Source organism: Pinus tabuliformis, chromosome 9 (genome assembly GCF_031772625.1).
Source record: "Pinus tabuliformis cultivar Carrire ecotype Pingquan chromosome 9, CPIR1, whole genome shotgun sequence".
NCBI lineage: Eukaryota > Viridiplantae > Streptophyta > Pinopsida > Pinales > Pinaceae > Pinus > Pinus tabuliformis.
In genome coordinates this window covers 266,407,119-266,423,608 of record NC_142307.1, presented here as the reverse complement: position 1 = coordinate 266,423,608, position 16,490 = coordinate 266,407,119, and positions in this window count along the sequence as shown.

The following is a 16,490-nucleotide window of genomic DNA, read 5'->3' as shown; positions in this document are numbered from 1 at the left end:
GCCTTGACTGCGATGTCGCATAGAGGCAAGTAAGATAACTCTGTCAGTAGCAAGGGTGTGAGAAATGAGTCAAGGAATGAGTATGAAAGATTCCAAAAATTCAAATGAGGAGGAAGGTGAAGGTGAGTTCTATGTTGAAAGGGATCAATCCCAAGTCAGTAAGGAACACACAACACAAAGAACATGCACAGCTTCTGATAGAGCAGTCGACATAGATGCGACAGTCCCAACATACAAGGTAAGATAAAAAAAACAAAACTCACGAATTAGTGTGGGATGAGTGTGATAGTTGATATAACAAGGTTCAGAGAAAGGTTTTTCTGGTGTCCAGTAAAATAGTTGACATGGACGGTGACAAAATTAAGAACATATGCAACACATTAACAACAAGATTCATATAATTGCATGTGAATTAGTTCATACACAAGTACATAAGTTAAACAACATATATCATTAAGGAAACCGGAGAAGTCCAACTACAATAAAAACATATGCATGAAAATGTGTTGGCTTTTATTATATAGAGAAGTGTAAGTCACAATCATACAATACACCATTTAAACCTACTAGATCCATAAGTGGAATGTTACAGCCACATCCACCTACTCCTCCAAAGAGATTTAATAGCTTCGTGCAGTGGAGAATCTAAGGTATGTTAAAATATTGTCGAAGCCTTCTTCAAGATAGTCTTCATACAAGGTTGGCTAACCAAAAGCCCTTATAATGAGTTATGAGGGACTATGTATAGCAAAGGGTGGGGTAACACTTGACATTCCCCTTTGTGACAGTTTAAATATCCTCATGACTCTTCACCTACTCTATGACTATTACATCCAACTATTGACACTTGACCTACACTTGACATGACTAAACATTACAATGCACATGTACTCATGTGAGAAAACATGGCTTGAGCAAGCCCTGGAAGACATCACTGACACTCAGTCCACTATGGTGGGACCAACTCTTTGACATGATTGTGATGGTGAAGTTGGTGAGCTGATGCCAAGATTGGTCATCTGTGATGGTGTGCATGGACCTCATGCTGACATCTTGATGAAGCAAACTCTTGCCTCTGTTGCAACTAGTGCATTGGTTCGACCCCTTCATCCAACTCATTTGCTAACATATGCATGGTCTTCTTAGGTACACCTAAACCAAAAACAAGCTGATGCATAGTGTATGTTCTAATCTTCAAGTGTGTGTTGGGTGGTCATGTGCATCTACATGTTTAGCCCTAGTTGGAATTTTTTCTTGTCTTCACCTTGGTGAGTGTGTTGAATGGGTCGGATTTCATGCGTGCACTCAATGACATGCATGTTGCTAGATCCTTTGCATGTGATCAACAACACTGCTCACCATGTTTCCTATGTGTTAGCTACTGGGATGGATCCTTAACTTGTACTGGTGGAGTTTCATCTGTGAGTGCATGTTGCACCCACTGTTGTTCCTGTTCCTGTTGCAACTCATTCGACTATCTGTGCAGCTTCATGTTCTTCCTGAGTTGCTACTTCATCACACACAACTCCTTCCTTGTTCCAACTTCTTCCTTAGCCTGATCTTCATGTTGCACCATCACTTCATAGCCTGAGTCTCCAAATTTTCTTCCATTATTAGTGGATCTACTTGATCCTACAACTTTGCTCCACCTCTATCTTGTCAACAACCTTCCTCTTGCATTCACTTCATTTTCTGCATTTGCTACATTCAGTAGGCTGCCTTCAACTGTTGTTCATGATCCTTCTCACTATGATGTTGCTCTTTGATGTCCTTGTCCATGAACAACTTGATGTCTTCATGAGTAGGTAAGCCCATGGAAACTTGATCAACTGCATCCCCAAGCATGCTCTGAACGGTGTCTTTGTATCTGCTCTCTTGTAAACCATTGTACCTATAATGCTGAGAGGCAGATGAGCACCTGTGATACCTAGAGACATGGAAACAATCATATCAAGCAATCTATCAGTAGAAAACCAAAATGAACACAAGAACTGACTTGCAACATACGTGGGTGAATGATAATGAAGGTTGCGTAATTTCGGCCGAGAGGTCAGGAGATTGATTACCAAGACTGCACAAGTTATAGTTTGGGCTATTGAGAGACTGACTGACTGTTGGAACTACACAATTCATAGCCCAGGTAGGGAGATGGCTGTTGGGATTATGCAATGAGAAATCCCAGCTGGGAAGGACTATTGGCCCATGGGCAAATCTACGAAAAATTTTGGGCCAAGCAGCCACTAACCTCCAAAAATGCACAATTCAGTCTAGGAGGCCAATGCTAGGCCAGGATGTGCAAATATGGAGAGGAAGGTGAGCCTTCCTTCTCCAGATTGTGCAATGCAACCTTGGTGAAGGCAAAGATAGGGCCAAGGTTGGCCCGACTCGCTGATAGGAAACTGAAAGAAAGTAAGTCGATGAAATGCATGATGACACTAAGTGATAGCAGAAGTGATAAACAATGCATGCAAAACATGAATGGAAGATTGAGAAAATAGATAAACATGCATGTGGGTGAGGCAGTTTGCCGATTGGGCGAACATCCGTGCAAAACAATTTCATGCATGCGATAGTAGTGAGATAACAACAAAAATTGAAATAGAGCTAGGAAAAGCTAGAATATATGTAAACGGCGATAGGCATTCAAAGAAATCAAGAAAATAGCACTCACATAAGCAAATACACAAAAAGTGATAGAAATGCAGCACAAGGCATGGGAAGCGAGCTTGCCCCAAAACAACTGAGTTGAATGTGCCGAATGATCCTAGATGTGATGTGGGATACTAGAGCTACAAGGTTGATGTGAAGAATGAGCTCTGCAACGTCCAGTTGATGAGTTTTGATAACATCGAGGTTTTGACATGCATGCCACAAATCTAGGAGAAGCGACACTTGGAGGAAGGTTTCTGAATGATTCCTTGCATGTAACCTCCAACTACTAAACATATATCCCTGAAACAAGGGATGCCTTTGCATGCTTCCTTGGGAGAAGAAACCCATACATGCAAGTCTATTTTTCTCAGTCCCAGAGGGAATCGATCAACTCAACTACTCATGCAAGAGACTCCTTGAATGCTGGAGAAAAAATGTGCATTCCTGATTGTAAGCTAGGCTAACTGCCCAAGGGGATCGTGCAATTTATGCATCCAACAGCTGATTTCTTCCTAGATTTGTGCAAATCATGGTTTGAAGTGCCTGTTGATGGGAAAAATTGCACAATTTCTGTTGGGAGGGTTGGCTGCCAGGATTGCGCAATCCTGGAGCCCAACAAGCTGCCAGAGGGGATTGCGCAATTCCTGGAGGGAAAGGTTGGTTTCCCTCCATAAATGTGCAAATTTCATGGGGAAGCTACTTAGCCTACAACTGGACCAATTTTGGATGAGAAACCTATGAAAGGAAAAGATCAAACTGTGATTGACAAGCTGCCTTTGAGCAAGAAAGAAACTAAAGCTTGAGGACTTGACGAAGCAAGGCAAGCTACTATGAAGGTTGGTAGGGAGGCTCTAAAATAGGCTAAGGAAAAATTTTGGAGGGCATTTTTAGGTGCTACAACACTTGGTGACACACTGGTAGAACTCCAGCTCTCTGAATGGACCTTGTTCATGAAAACGAGTCTAACACCTCCAGAAGTATTGCTTAGTTCTTACCTCATCTTGGCTTCACACTAGCTTGATGTAAGATGTAGCATCTACTAGACTCTTGGTTGATTGACACACATTCCAAGCCAAGGAAACACATTTGTTTCGATTGGGGTTGAGAGGTACATAAGTGCACAAGTAGTATAGTCGTTAGAGTCTAAGTTTCATCTCTAGTGTTGCTTCACTGCCAGCAGGCCCGGAGAGTACCCCTGTGGAGTCACATAGGAACACAAGCATGGCTCTGCTACTAGAAAGCCTAGTCAGTACCCCTACGGAGTTACTTGCATCACATCCCTATGCAGGAAACCTTTCTCTTTTTTCTCTTTATTCATTTTTCATTTTTCATTTTTTTTACTTTTGATTTTTTTCATTCATTTTTTTATTTTCACTATGCATAAAACTTATTCATTTTAGAGGTGGAAGAGGGATCCTTTCTTATTGAGAGTAGAAGAGGTTGTTCCAGTAGAGAAGTAGTTTATTATATCTCTGACATGCCTATTAGGTTTTCTTCCTCACCTTACTCTACTTAACTGAGTTGAGAAGGGTTAACCCAAAAACAATCGACTAGAGAAGGTGACACTATCTAGCACGCAAGCATTGTGCGTAGACCAAGGTTCACTTTGAAGAGTATGTATTTTCCTTTGATGTATCATGGAATAAGAGTAACAAGTTCATCATACAAAGGTAAGATGACAGACAACCAAGTAGCAATAGCTGTACAAACCCTCTTGTACTTTACTCAGCTCGTTTCATGAGTCACACATGGTTTCATGCAAACTAACCTATGAACAAATGAAACAAACAGCAAAGCAAAGCAAGAGCAGAAGTAAAGCTGAAAGAAAAACAAGTAAGAAAACAAGCAAGCACAAAAACAAGCAAGCAAATCATGTAACAAAATAAGTGTGCAAGTAAACAACTGAAAGAAAACACTACTCCTACTCATATACTAACAGTGCACGGGCCTGATCACGTGAAGTGATACTTTCAATGCAACCACCAACGTATTGGTAGACCCATGTGGGTGAAATCTTGGTCCGCAAGTAACCCAGTTGTGTGGACCAACATACAAGAAAGGTATGACATTGAAGACAGCCACACTTCATGTTTCAAAGTGCCCACGGGACATAAGTGAGTGCATGTGCATGATGGACAGTTCGTGGACTTATCATGGTGATGTGTGATGATACGTGCAACTTTGAAGCAAAATAACACTCTTGACTGAGACATGCAAGCAAATGAAAGAAACAAAGGTAACTTGCATTGTGCATGAGTGCTTGCAATGTAAGACTCCTCAAATGCATGAGCAATAGGATCGTGTCATTCGAGTGGAGGAAGTGTGATCTGTGTGTGGGATGGATCTTCAATGCATACATATGAGTGATGAGGTGCCTTGGGTGATTGAAAAATTTCATGATCGAAAGTGAGACTAACCCCAAGAGAGTGAGGACTTGACATAACCATCATCTCAGGCTGAAGTGCCTCGATAGTCTTGGGTATGTTAAATTCATCATTAGGTAGATGATCATAAACTGGTGGCTTCCAAATATCAACTGTGATAGATTCATGATCGTGATAAAAAATGGAAGAAAATGAATCACGACCACCATTATCAGAAAAATCAATGAATTCTTTGGAATCCTCATGATCAAATGAATCGAATAGAGGGGTAGATGAAAAGCGAATGAACTCATCCTCTGTGTTTCTGGAAAAGACAGATGAAGGATCAAGTGGATCTTCAATGAATAACTTAATCTCTTCATTGTCAAACGATGGAATAGCATTCGGTGAGTCCTTCGAGTGATAAATAATGGGTCCAATTATAGATGAAGACACACATACAAAATCATGGACGGTAGGTTTACCAAAGAAGCTAGGAAGGAACGGAGGGGGCTCAGATGGAAGGGAGTCATCCTTCATCGAGTGTTGATGTTCAAGCTCCCACTCATACTCTTCAAGAGTGACAACGCATGTTGGTTTTGCAACACCAACTTCGTCAGTGGGTTGTTCCTCATTCACAAAAAGTGAAGAGTCTAGAATGGACAAACATAAGAAAACATCATTTGGAGGAACACCTGGGTGCGAAGACAGAGGGCGAAGAAAAGAATGCATATGGGAAATCAAAGTACTAACAACCAACTCTGTGAAAAAATTAAGTGGAGTGATGTTGGGCGGGTGTGCAGGATGAACAAATGTGTGAACATGATCCTCAACATCACTAGGCGATGGTGTGACTGTTGAATGAGAGGGAGGAAGATAGTCCATTGAGACATTGCCTGCTCCCAGATGGGATTGCGCAGCTCCATAAATGAAGAAGGTTGAGCAAGGCTTCACATCAAGATTTCTCTTGGGATAGACAAATTTCTTAAGGAAATACTTGAACTGGCCCCAAAGATAAGAGAACTTCATTTGGCTCTTTGGAGCTTGAAACTGTAAGTCCCAGAAGTGTTGCCAAAAATCAATAATGGATTCATGCAGAACCCTCTGTTGCGTAACAGTTTCTGATCAAGATGGTCTAGATCAAAATGATGGAATGTGTCTTCAATAAGATCACATAAGTGCTCACATGAGTGCACAGTGTTAGCCGGTAGGTTGAGCACACAACAAAAAGGGGATTCGTGAAGTGTGAAAGCAAGCATCAGATCAGCTTGTTCGCAGTAAACTCATATTCCACCTAAATCATGGAAATGAAGTTATGTAAGTGCTCAGGCCAGGCCACTTCACCTTCACCATCATACGTGTGAGTGGACAAGAGATTGAACAGCTTCCCCAATATGGAGACATCTTCACAATTTGAAAAACACCTCAGGGGAAGAAAAATTCAAGATTCCATGAAAGATATGCAAAGGTTCAAAAATGGATGAGATGACACTGCTTGTCATTACGCCCTCCTTCTAGCGCCAGAAATGTTGATGGTGCTGGACCCACCAACATGTCAAGGGGATCTCCCTAGTAAGAAGTCCCAATTAGACCTCAAATCATTTGGTGTAGGAGTCCTAGTAGTGGGTCGTAAGGTAATGCCTTGACCGCGATGTCACATAGAGGCCAGTAAGATAACTTTGTCAGTAGCAAGGGTGTGACTGATGCAGTGAGCCAAGGAATGAGTATGAGAGCTTCCAACACTTCAAAGGAAGAGGAATGTGAATGTGAGTTCCAGGTTGAAAGGGATCAGTCCCAACTTGGCTAGGAACACACAACATAAAGGACATGCACAAATTCCAGTAGAGTAGTCAACATGGATGTAGCAGTCCCAAAATACAAGGTAAGATAATACGAACAACACTTATGGATCATTTCAAGACAAGTGTGATGCTTGATATAACAAGGTTCAGAGAAAGGTCCGTCTGGTGTTCGACAGAGCAGTCGACATAGGCAGTGACAACATTAACAACATATGCAACACATTAACAACAAGATTCATATAATTACATGTGAATCAATTTATACACAAGTACGTAAGTTAAAAAAAATATATCATTAAGGCAACTGGAGCAGTCTAATTACAATAACAACATATGCATGAAAATGTGTTGTCTTTTATTATATAGAGAAGTGTAAGTCACAATCATACAATACACCATGTAAACCTAGTAGCGCCATGAGTGGAATGTTGCACCCACATCCACCTGCTCCTCCAAAGAGATGTACTAGCTCCATGCAGAGGAGAAGCCAAGGTGCACTACAATACAATCCAAGCCTTCTTCAATATAGTCTTAGTACAAGGTTGGCTGACCAAAATCCCTTACAATGAGTTATAAGGGACTATTTATAGTAAAGGGTGGGGTAACCCTTGACATTCCCCTTTGTGATAGTTCAACTATCCTCATGACTCTTCACCTACTCTATGAATATTACATCCAACTGTTGACACTTGAATTACACTTGACATGACTTAACATTACAATGCACATGTACTCATGTGAGACAACATGGCTTGAGCAAGCCTTGCAAGAGATCACTGGCACTTGGTCCACTGTGGTCGGACCAACTCTTTGACATGCTTGTGATGGTGAAACTAGTGAGCTGATGCCAAGCTTGGTCTTTCGTGATGGTGTGCATGCACCTCATGGTGACATCTTGTCGAAGTGAACTCTTGCCTCCGTTGCAACTGATGCATTGGTTCATCCCCTTAATCTAGCTCATCTGCTAACATGCACATGGTCTTCTTAGGTATGGCTGAACCGACAACAAACTGATGCATAGTGTCCGTGCTGATCTTCAAGTTTGTGTTTGTGGTCATGCGCATCAGCTTGCTGAAGTGCATGTTCAACCCTAGTTGGACTTGCTTCTTGGCTTCGCCTTGGTGAGTTTGTTGAATGGGTTGGATTGCATGCATGCACTCAATGACATGTGTGTTGTTGGATCCTTTGCATGCGATCAACAACACTACTCATCATGTTTGCTCTATGTCAACTACTGGGATGGATCCTTAACTTGTACTGGTGCAGTTTCATCCGTGAGTGCATGCTACACTCACTGTTTTTCCTATTTCTTCTACAACTCATTGGATTGTCTATGCAACTTCATGTTCTTCCTGAGTTTCTTCTTTAGCACATGCAACTCCTTATTTGTTCCATCTTCTACCTTCATGCGATATTCATGTCACGTCATCACTTCATAGCCTAAGTCTCCAAAGTTTCTTTCATTATCAGTGGATCTGCTTGATCCTACGACTTTGCTTTGCCTCTATGTTATAAACAACCTTCCTCTTGTGTTTGCTTCATTTGTTGCATTCATTGCATTTGGTATGTTGACTTCAGCTACTATTCATGATGCTTCTCACTATGATGTTGCTATTTGATTCCCTTGTCCATGAAAAACTTGATATCTTCGTGAGTAGGTATGCCCATGTACACTTGATCGATTACATCCCCAAGCGTGCTCTGAATGATTTCTTCGTATCTACTCTCTTGGAAACCATTGTACCTGTACTCTTGAGAGGTAGATGAACACCTAGAGACATGGAAACAATCATAGCAAGAAATGTGTCAGTCAAAAACAAAAATGAACATGAGAAATGAGTTGCAACATACCTGGGTGAATGATCATGAAGGTTGTGCAATTTCAGCAGGGAGGTCAGGAGACTGACTAACAAGACTGCACAAGGCACAATTTGGGATGCTGACAGATTGACTGACTACTAGAATTGTGCAATGCATAGTCTAGTTGGGTAGTTGGATGCTAAGATTACGCAATGAGCAATCCTAGCTAGGAAGGACTACTGGCCCAGGGGCATATTTGTGAAAATGTTTGGGCCAAGCAGCCACTGACCTCCAAAAATGCACAATTCAATCCAGGAGGCCAGTGCAGGGCTAGAATGCACAAATCTGGAGAGGAAGGTGATCCTTCCTTCTCCATATTGCACAATGCAGCCTTGGTGAAGGCAGAGACTCGGCCAAGGATGGCCCGACTTGCCGACGAGAAATTGAAAGAAAGTAAGTCGATGAACTACATGGAAACACTAGGTGATAGTAGAAGTGATAAATAGTGCATGCAAAAAATCGAATAGAATATTGAGAAAATTGATCAACATGCATGTGGGTGACGCAGTTTGTCGGTTGGGCAAATGCCTGCATAAAACAGTTTCATACATGCGACAATAGTGACATAGCAATGAAAATTGAAACAGAGGTATAAAAAGCTAGAATATATGTAAACGACAACAAGCATTCAAATAAATCAAGCAAACAACACTCACGCAAGTGAATACACAAAAAGCGATAGAAATGCAGCATAAGGCATGGGAAGTGAGATTGCCCCAAAACAACGAAGCTAAATGTGCCAAGTTCTCCAAGATGTGATGTGGGATGCTAGAGCTACAAGGTTGATGTGAAGAACGAGCTCTGTAACATTCAGTTGATGAGTTTTGATAGCATCGATATTGTGACATGCATGCCACAAATCTAGGAGAAGCAACACTTGGAGGAAGGTTTTTGAATTATTCCTTGCATGTAACCTACAATTGCTAAACATAGATCCCTGAAACAAAGGATGCATTTGAATGTTGCCTTGGGAGAAGCAGCTCATGTGTGCAAGTCTATTTTTCTCAGTCCTGGAGGGAACCGGTCAACTTAGTTGCTCATGCAAGAGGTTTCTTAACTACTTGAGAAAAAATATGCATTTCTAACTGTAAGCTGGGCTGACTACACAAGGGGATTGTGCAATTTCTGGGCCCAAAACCTGATTGTTGCCCAAATTTGTGAAAATCCTGGGCTAAACTTCTTGTTGATGGGAAAATTTGCGCAATTCCAGCTGGGAGGGTTGGCTGGCAGGATTGTGCAATCCTGCAGCCTAGTAGGCTATGAGAGGGAATTATGTAATTCCTAGAGGGAAATGTTGGTTGCCCTCTAGAAATGTGCAAATTTCACTGGGAAGTTTCTTAGCCTACAGCTAGACCAATTCTGGATGAGAAATTGGTGAAGGGAAAGATCAAGCTATGATCAACAGGCTTCCTTTAAGCAAGAAAGACACTAAAGCTTGAGGAATTGACAAAGCAAGGCAAGCTGATGTGATGGTTGGCAAGGAGGCTCCAAAATAGCCTAAGGAAAAATTTTGGAGGGTGGTTGTAGCCACTACAACATGTTCTTATGCATTCTCAACAACTGATCATTTGCAAAGCAGTGAGTGAGTAGTGCATGACAACATTGGCTCCACCTGGGGACAATTCCTTGCTGGAAAGGTGTTGAGAACCTGCATACTGTGAACTACTCCTTTCGGCATGGAGTCACTTCTAATCAAAAGATAACTTTCATGAAAGTAAATTTTTTTACATAAAATGAAAATTCAAATAGCAATTACAATACATGCACCAGATATTTACAATAAGTGTAAGATAGGTACTTCTAATTTTGAAAATAAAATTTGAGGAATTGACCATTTACTAGTAGTTCCAACAGTTCACCATGCATGTTTTCAAGCAAATATGTGTTGTTACCTCTCTCTTATGCAATACTAAAGGTGCCAAACCATAGTGGATCAACTTTTCCATGTTTCTGTTTGTCCTCCCATTGGACATCCCACCTAAGAACTAAATCTCCTGGCTGAAGAGGTCTATCCTTGGCCTTCTTGTCAAATAGAGACTTCATCTTCTATTGGTAATTGGACGATGTTATCACAAAATCAAGCACTGAAGGGCTGCTGATCAGGTAGACTCTGTGTAACTATTTCAGACCAAGCTTTTGACTAAGGATTAGCCTCCCTAGCCTAAGAGGGCTCTCTCAAGAAAAAGTTATTGATTTTGGATGTTGATAAGAGGGCTAACTCTTGTACAATAGATTTAATGAACTTGCTGGCTGGACAAATATACAAATACATCCATTGGGCTTATGGAGTCAAACATGCTACAACAAACAATGATATTTCCTCTACATAGAAGTCAGGGCATGTGACATTTAAATGTTCAAAATATAACTCTTATAAAACCACAGTTCATAGAAGAGTACAGGAAGTCAGAGCAACATATGTGAATTCTGAGTGATTACTCCTCTAAGCAACTGAAAAAAGACATGAAGGACAAAGTAAAACAATACATCTTGAACATGGAAATGCTGTATGAATCCTGAGAAGAAAGGCATATATCTTATATTACTGCAAACTGTTCTTTACACAAGCCAAAATAGCACTCTGTTTTCATAAAATATCCAACCCTTTCTACATCTAACCTTGGCCCATATATAGGCAAGCAAACTAAAACACCTCGAGCTTCCTCCTCCAGCATGAGGGGAGCCTCGAAGGTGGCTATTAACTATTCCTATATGCTACTAACTAATGCATTAATTACAAACATGCTGAACTATAATTACACACAATCCTAATCAAACTAAAATACTAATTTCATTCTCCTCGCAGGCTTGATGCTTTCTTGGATGCTGGACAGCTGTATGATTTCCATTATGGCTAAGATATGTTAAGGGAGCATTCACCGAGCAAGCTGGTCTCGGATGCTAGCTGTAAGACAGCCTATTAATTGATAAAACTAATCATCCTATATCCACGGTCCCCTGTCTTCCATTCCTCTTCATCATTTAAAAACAAGTCTGATGTTCTTTAATTCTTCCCAAACACCGCATATCACCACACCTTTCAAATGAGCTGGAAACTTTATGAGCTGAAAAGGTGTCTGCAGTTGTTTGTTGGCCCTTAACATAAATATGTTTTCCATCGCCCTGAAATATAGGGAGCTGTTCCTGTTTGTCGGCCTTTTGTCTCCCAACATTCTCCTAAAATATAGCAGCCTGCTCCCAAATCCTTTAATGACCCCAAGTATGGAGTGATGCCAGGTTTCTGATGTGCTGTAGGTGGTCTTTGATAGACATCTGTTCCTTTTCCTCAAACCCCCGCTCACCGTGTCACACTAGCTGCTCTGCGCTTTTAAAATCATCACCTACAGCAGTTTCGTAGCGCGCTACGAAACTGCTGTGTGGTTTAGAAAACACAGTCTTCTTCAATGGTTTCTGCTAACACTGTGCTTATGGCTGTATTGGTTTCCAACAGTGGCATCCAATGAAACTTGTAACACATCAAGAGGTCACTCCATCCCTTTTACTTTATCAACAACTTGAATTACATGCTGAACTTGTGAAATAGAAGTGGTATTGCCAAGCCTGTGAAATAGGCCGTTGCCCCTGGAATGAATCTTATAAACAAGTCCATGACCTCTTTCACTTAAACACTTAGCAAAAATGAGCACAATTACTCCAGAGGCCGATAAGTTGGTAAGAAAACCAATAATGTTATTCTTAAGGTCTTGCTCCTGCACTCGAGTTTTCTAGACAACGAGGTGCATAGATTTTATAATGTCAATCTGTAGAAAAGGGAACAGAAGCATAAAGACCTTTAGATCCTTCTGGCAATGCAACCTTCACAATAAATTTATCAGTGACCACAACACTGAATGGAGATGCAAAAGCAATATTAAGATAACCCCTGCCATCAGCTGCTTGACAACTGCAAATGATTTGTTATCAAATGATTTTAGCACATTAGCATCATAAACTAAGAATTTTAGCATCGGTACCACGGTAGAAGGCAGCACCCAAGCTCTGAAAACCTTCCTGGCCAGCGTTATCCCATATTTGCAACGTGAACAATCCATCCTCATACTGAAAATCTTATTTATATATTAATTCACCATCAAGTTTTTACCCACCGCACTATTGCCAAGGATGACAGCCTTTAACAGAGTTCTTCTATGAGCTGACATGATGAGCTCGAGCTTATGTTAAATGAAGAAGGAATCGAAAAGATCTAAACTGATTCATCTATTGATCACCCCTTGCAAATCTCGATCAACGAGCATCTTTTTCTGCTCTAATACATGCTCATGCTTGAAAAATCCTCTGCGCCTTTGGAACTGTCTTGTTAGGTGATTCATTTGCAGCTTGTATTCAACCTTGTGATCTCTTCCAAGCAGCAAATACTCTACCTGAAGTGACTTCAAACACTTGCGCCCATACATCAAGCTATTACTTCATTATTTTGTTCATGGTTTGGGTCGAGAGAAGCGGCTTCGAAACAGGAAAACAATTACCAAATGCAGAATATAAATTGCCAACCAGATCGATTGCAATCATAACACCAGTGGAACACGGCTCTTCCAAAATAAAAAACTCTTCATCTTCTTTGCAATGGAAGGCACCGGCTTTAGAACCTGCTTTCATTTATTTTATTAGATGCAAACTTATCTTTAATGACATCTGTCAATATAATTCCAGCCTTTATGCCACATCATCAATGAATGTAACTGCGACCATAATACCTTTCTGTTTCATAGCTTCCCTAAAGACAATCTTGAACATAAACAATGTTATCTCGATACCGAAAGGGACAAAAAGAGTCTGTTTGCGCACTGAACTACTAACAAATTCTGCGCTAATTCCTTTCCCATGCAATGATCAATCTGACAAACCTGCTCTTCACTGAAACGCTACCCAATCTACTTACTCAAATTCTCTGCTAATGTTAAATCCATCAGCATGATTACTTAACAAGATTTGATTTTAAAAAATGACAGCAAAATATTTTTCCCGCAATCCAACATGGGGACGAAACATAAAAACAACAACTTCATCAACCACGCCATGCCTTCATATTTGAGTGAGCAATTATTAGACATGATAGGGGATACCCAGCGTTTGAGGTCACTTTCCTTTCTGGATCACCAAGCTCGTTTACAAGTGTCGACAAGAGCTTGCGTTATTGTTCAGATTTTATCCATAAGAAGATCAAACATTGTCTTCAAGGCTTTATCTTTTAAGAAAGGTAGCGCATCTTTGGAAACATCTTCCAATGCAACGACAGAGCGGTCAAACCTCTGCTTTAGACAATCTTCCCAATACCAAAATAGAAAAAGTGAATTTGCATCCTTTGATTTTAATAAGTCATGGAGTGATTGCTGGCCAAAATACATCAGTTTCCTATCTGGTAGCAAACTAATTAAAAATAATTCCTTCAATGCATCAATACCACTCTTCTTGAAAACACGTCATAAGACAAAAGCATACTTTAAGTAACTCAGCCGGAGCCTTGAATGCCCACTTAATGATTTGTTTCTTGGCATCCTTTCACTGTTTTTGATATAGCAGTTACGTCCTCCAATCTGGCCTCATATTTAACCAAAACTTGATCAGCTTCTTTTAAGTGCTCTTATATATCCTTTTATGTGCAGCAGTGATAATTTTTTGACAAGATTTTCCTTCGGCGTTGGGGCACAGCTGACTAGCCAGAGAGGCCAGCACGTGCTTCTATTCCTTTCCTCTCAACACCTTTTACCTTTATCTAGATTCCAAAGTATGCAATCATTCTACCTGTATTTTAAATCATAATAAACAATAATGGGGGTAACATAATCTAGGACATTGTCAGGCTGTCTTTAGGCTTTTTGGCTGTTCTTTTTACCTAGCTTTTCTATTACTTTACTCACTCGAGTCTCCTTCCTGCCTTTTTTTTAACCCTTTATTAATCACAAACACCTGCATGGCTTCAAAGACTTAAGGTGTTCTTGTTATATAGGAGTAAAGTGGGGGATATGAGAATTTTTGTGCGCAGAGGAATAGACACGAAATGCAAGAAAAAGCAATAAGGGCTATCAGATCCTTCGCATGAATTGCCCAAGCAACTGCATTGAATTGGTTGTAGACTTGCAGGTCTCTCCACATCATTATCATCATCTTTCACGATCACCCATGAGCCAGAATTCAGAGATAACTCCCTTAATGTATTTGATGGCAATCCCACAATAGCTGCATCATCATAAGGTGTCTCCTTGAACATACTGCCACTGTTCTCATCAACATTCCTGGAGGGAAGTAGAACTCTGTACAATAAGCATGCTAGGATTTAGACCTTCACTGAAAACTCAAACAAATCCCCAGTTTCGTAGCACGCTACGAAACCACGCAAACAGGTAGCGCTGCGAAACTGCTAAAAATAATTCAGGCGCTGCGAAAACACCCACTCTTTAAGCCAGGCTAAAAAATTTTTACTACAGCATTTTCGGTGATAACAGTGGCTCCACTTGGGATAGTGTGCCCTTGTGGTGCGCTAAGAACATGCAGCTCCAGTGCCTCGTCCATTTGTAACAAACAGAAATTTGCTTGACCAACATGACTGTAGGAGAAAGAAACTAATGCTACTGAAAAATAAATGCTCAGCCAACCTTGAGCTTATTTGCAATTTACCTACCTACCTACCCTAACCATTTAAACTTTCCTCAGCTCAATCAATATGAAACATCCAATGTAGCCAGTCATTTGCTTTATCTGACATTTGACTTCTTTGCCTGTCCCGAAGTTCAGCGCCAATGTGATAGAGAAATGACAGCTGCCACTGAAAATGTCTTTGACTGCATTGGATTTCAGAGCCAATGTGATAATGTAATGACCGCTGCCACTGACATAGTCTCTGATCTTCATAAGAAAATGGAAACACTGGAGAGTAAAACTCTTCCATGTAATCAGCTATAGGGTCCCAGAACACATGATCAGCTTGTCCTTCCTTGAAACTTTCCAGCTGTGCAAACTGATCTTCAATCACAGTGTTCAGTTCCTCAATCATGAAAGAGGATGAAAGCAGCATAGTCTCCTTGCGCTCTGTCACAGGAAACTTTTGAGAATAATAATCATGATCATGAAAATTGTATGCCTGAATCTGTCCTTCTAAACCTTCAATTTCTTTCTCAATATCTTTGGCAATTTCATCAAAAAATTTCATTTTATCCTCTGACTTACAGTCAAAAGATTTCAGATATGAAGATAAGGACAAAGAAAAGGATTCATTTGTTTCTTCTTTACTGTGATCATCATTCCATTGTTTGAAACCCTCCACTGAGGGAAAGTCTGCCACCTCCTCTGTCCTATCTGTCCATTCCTCCAAGAACATGAGCCAAAGGTCTTGAAATGATTTAATGGATTCGGCAGGCAAACATTCAACCCACTGTTTGCATTTCCCTTGAAGTGAATCATAGAATAACATAATGCAAACATCCTCATGTTTAACTCTAAGAAGCTGTGTAAATTCACAAAAATCTGATATATGATTCAAAGTTAAACTTAAATCTTCACCGTTGAATTTTGGACCATTCCTTAGAAAGTATGCATCCCTAGGAAAATGATTTGGGAAACCATGAATTCCTGAGAAATCAATGCATGCATACCTTGAACAAAGAAGGGCAGCTTCTGGGTCTTTCATAACTCCAGTGGAATTACCATGAATATATAACTTTGAATTCTCCAACAATGGAGTCGCCAAGGTAGTTTTGCAGCCTTGAAAATCATTTGAACTCCTGCTACCTTAAGAAATTCAATCTTAAGCTCCCGGCAGACGCACCAAAATGTTATCACAAAATCAAGCACTGAA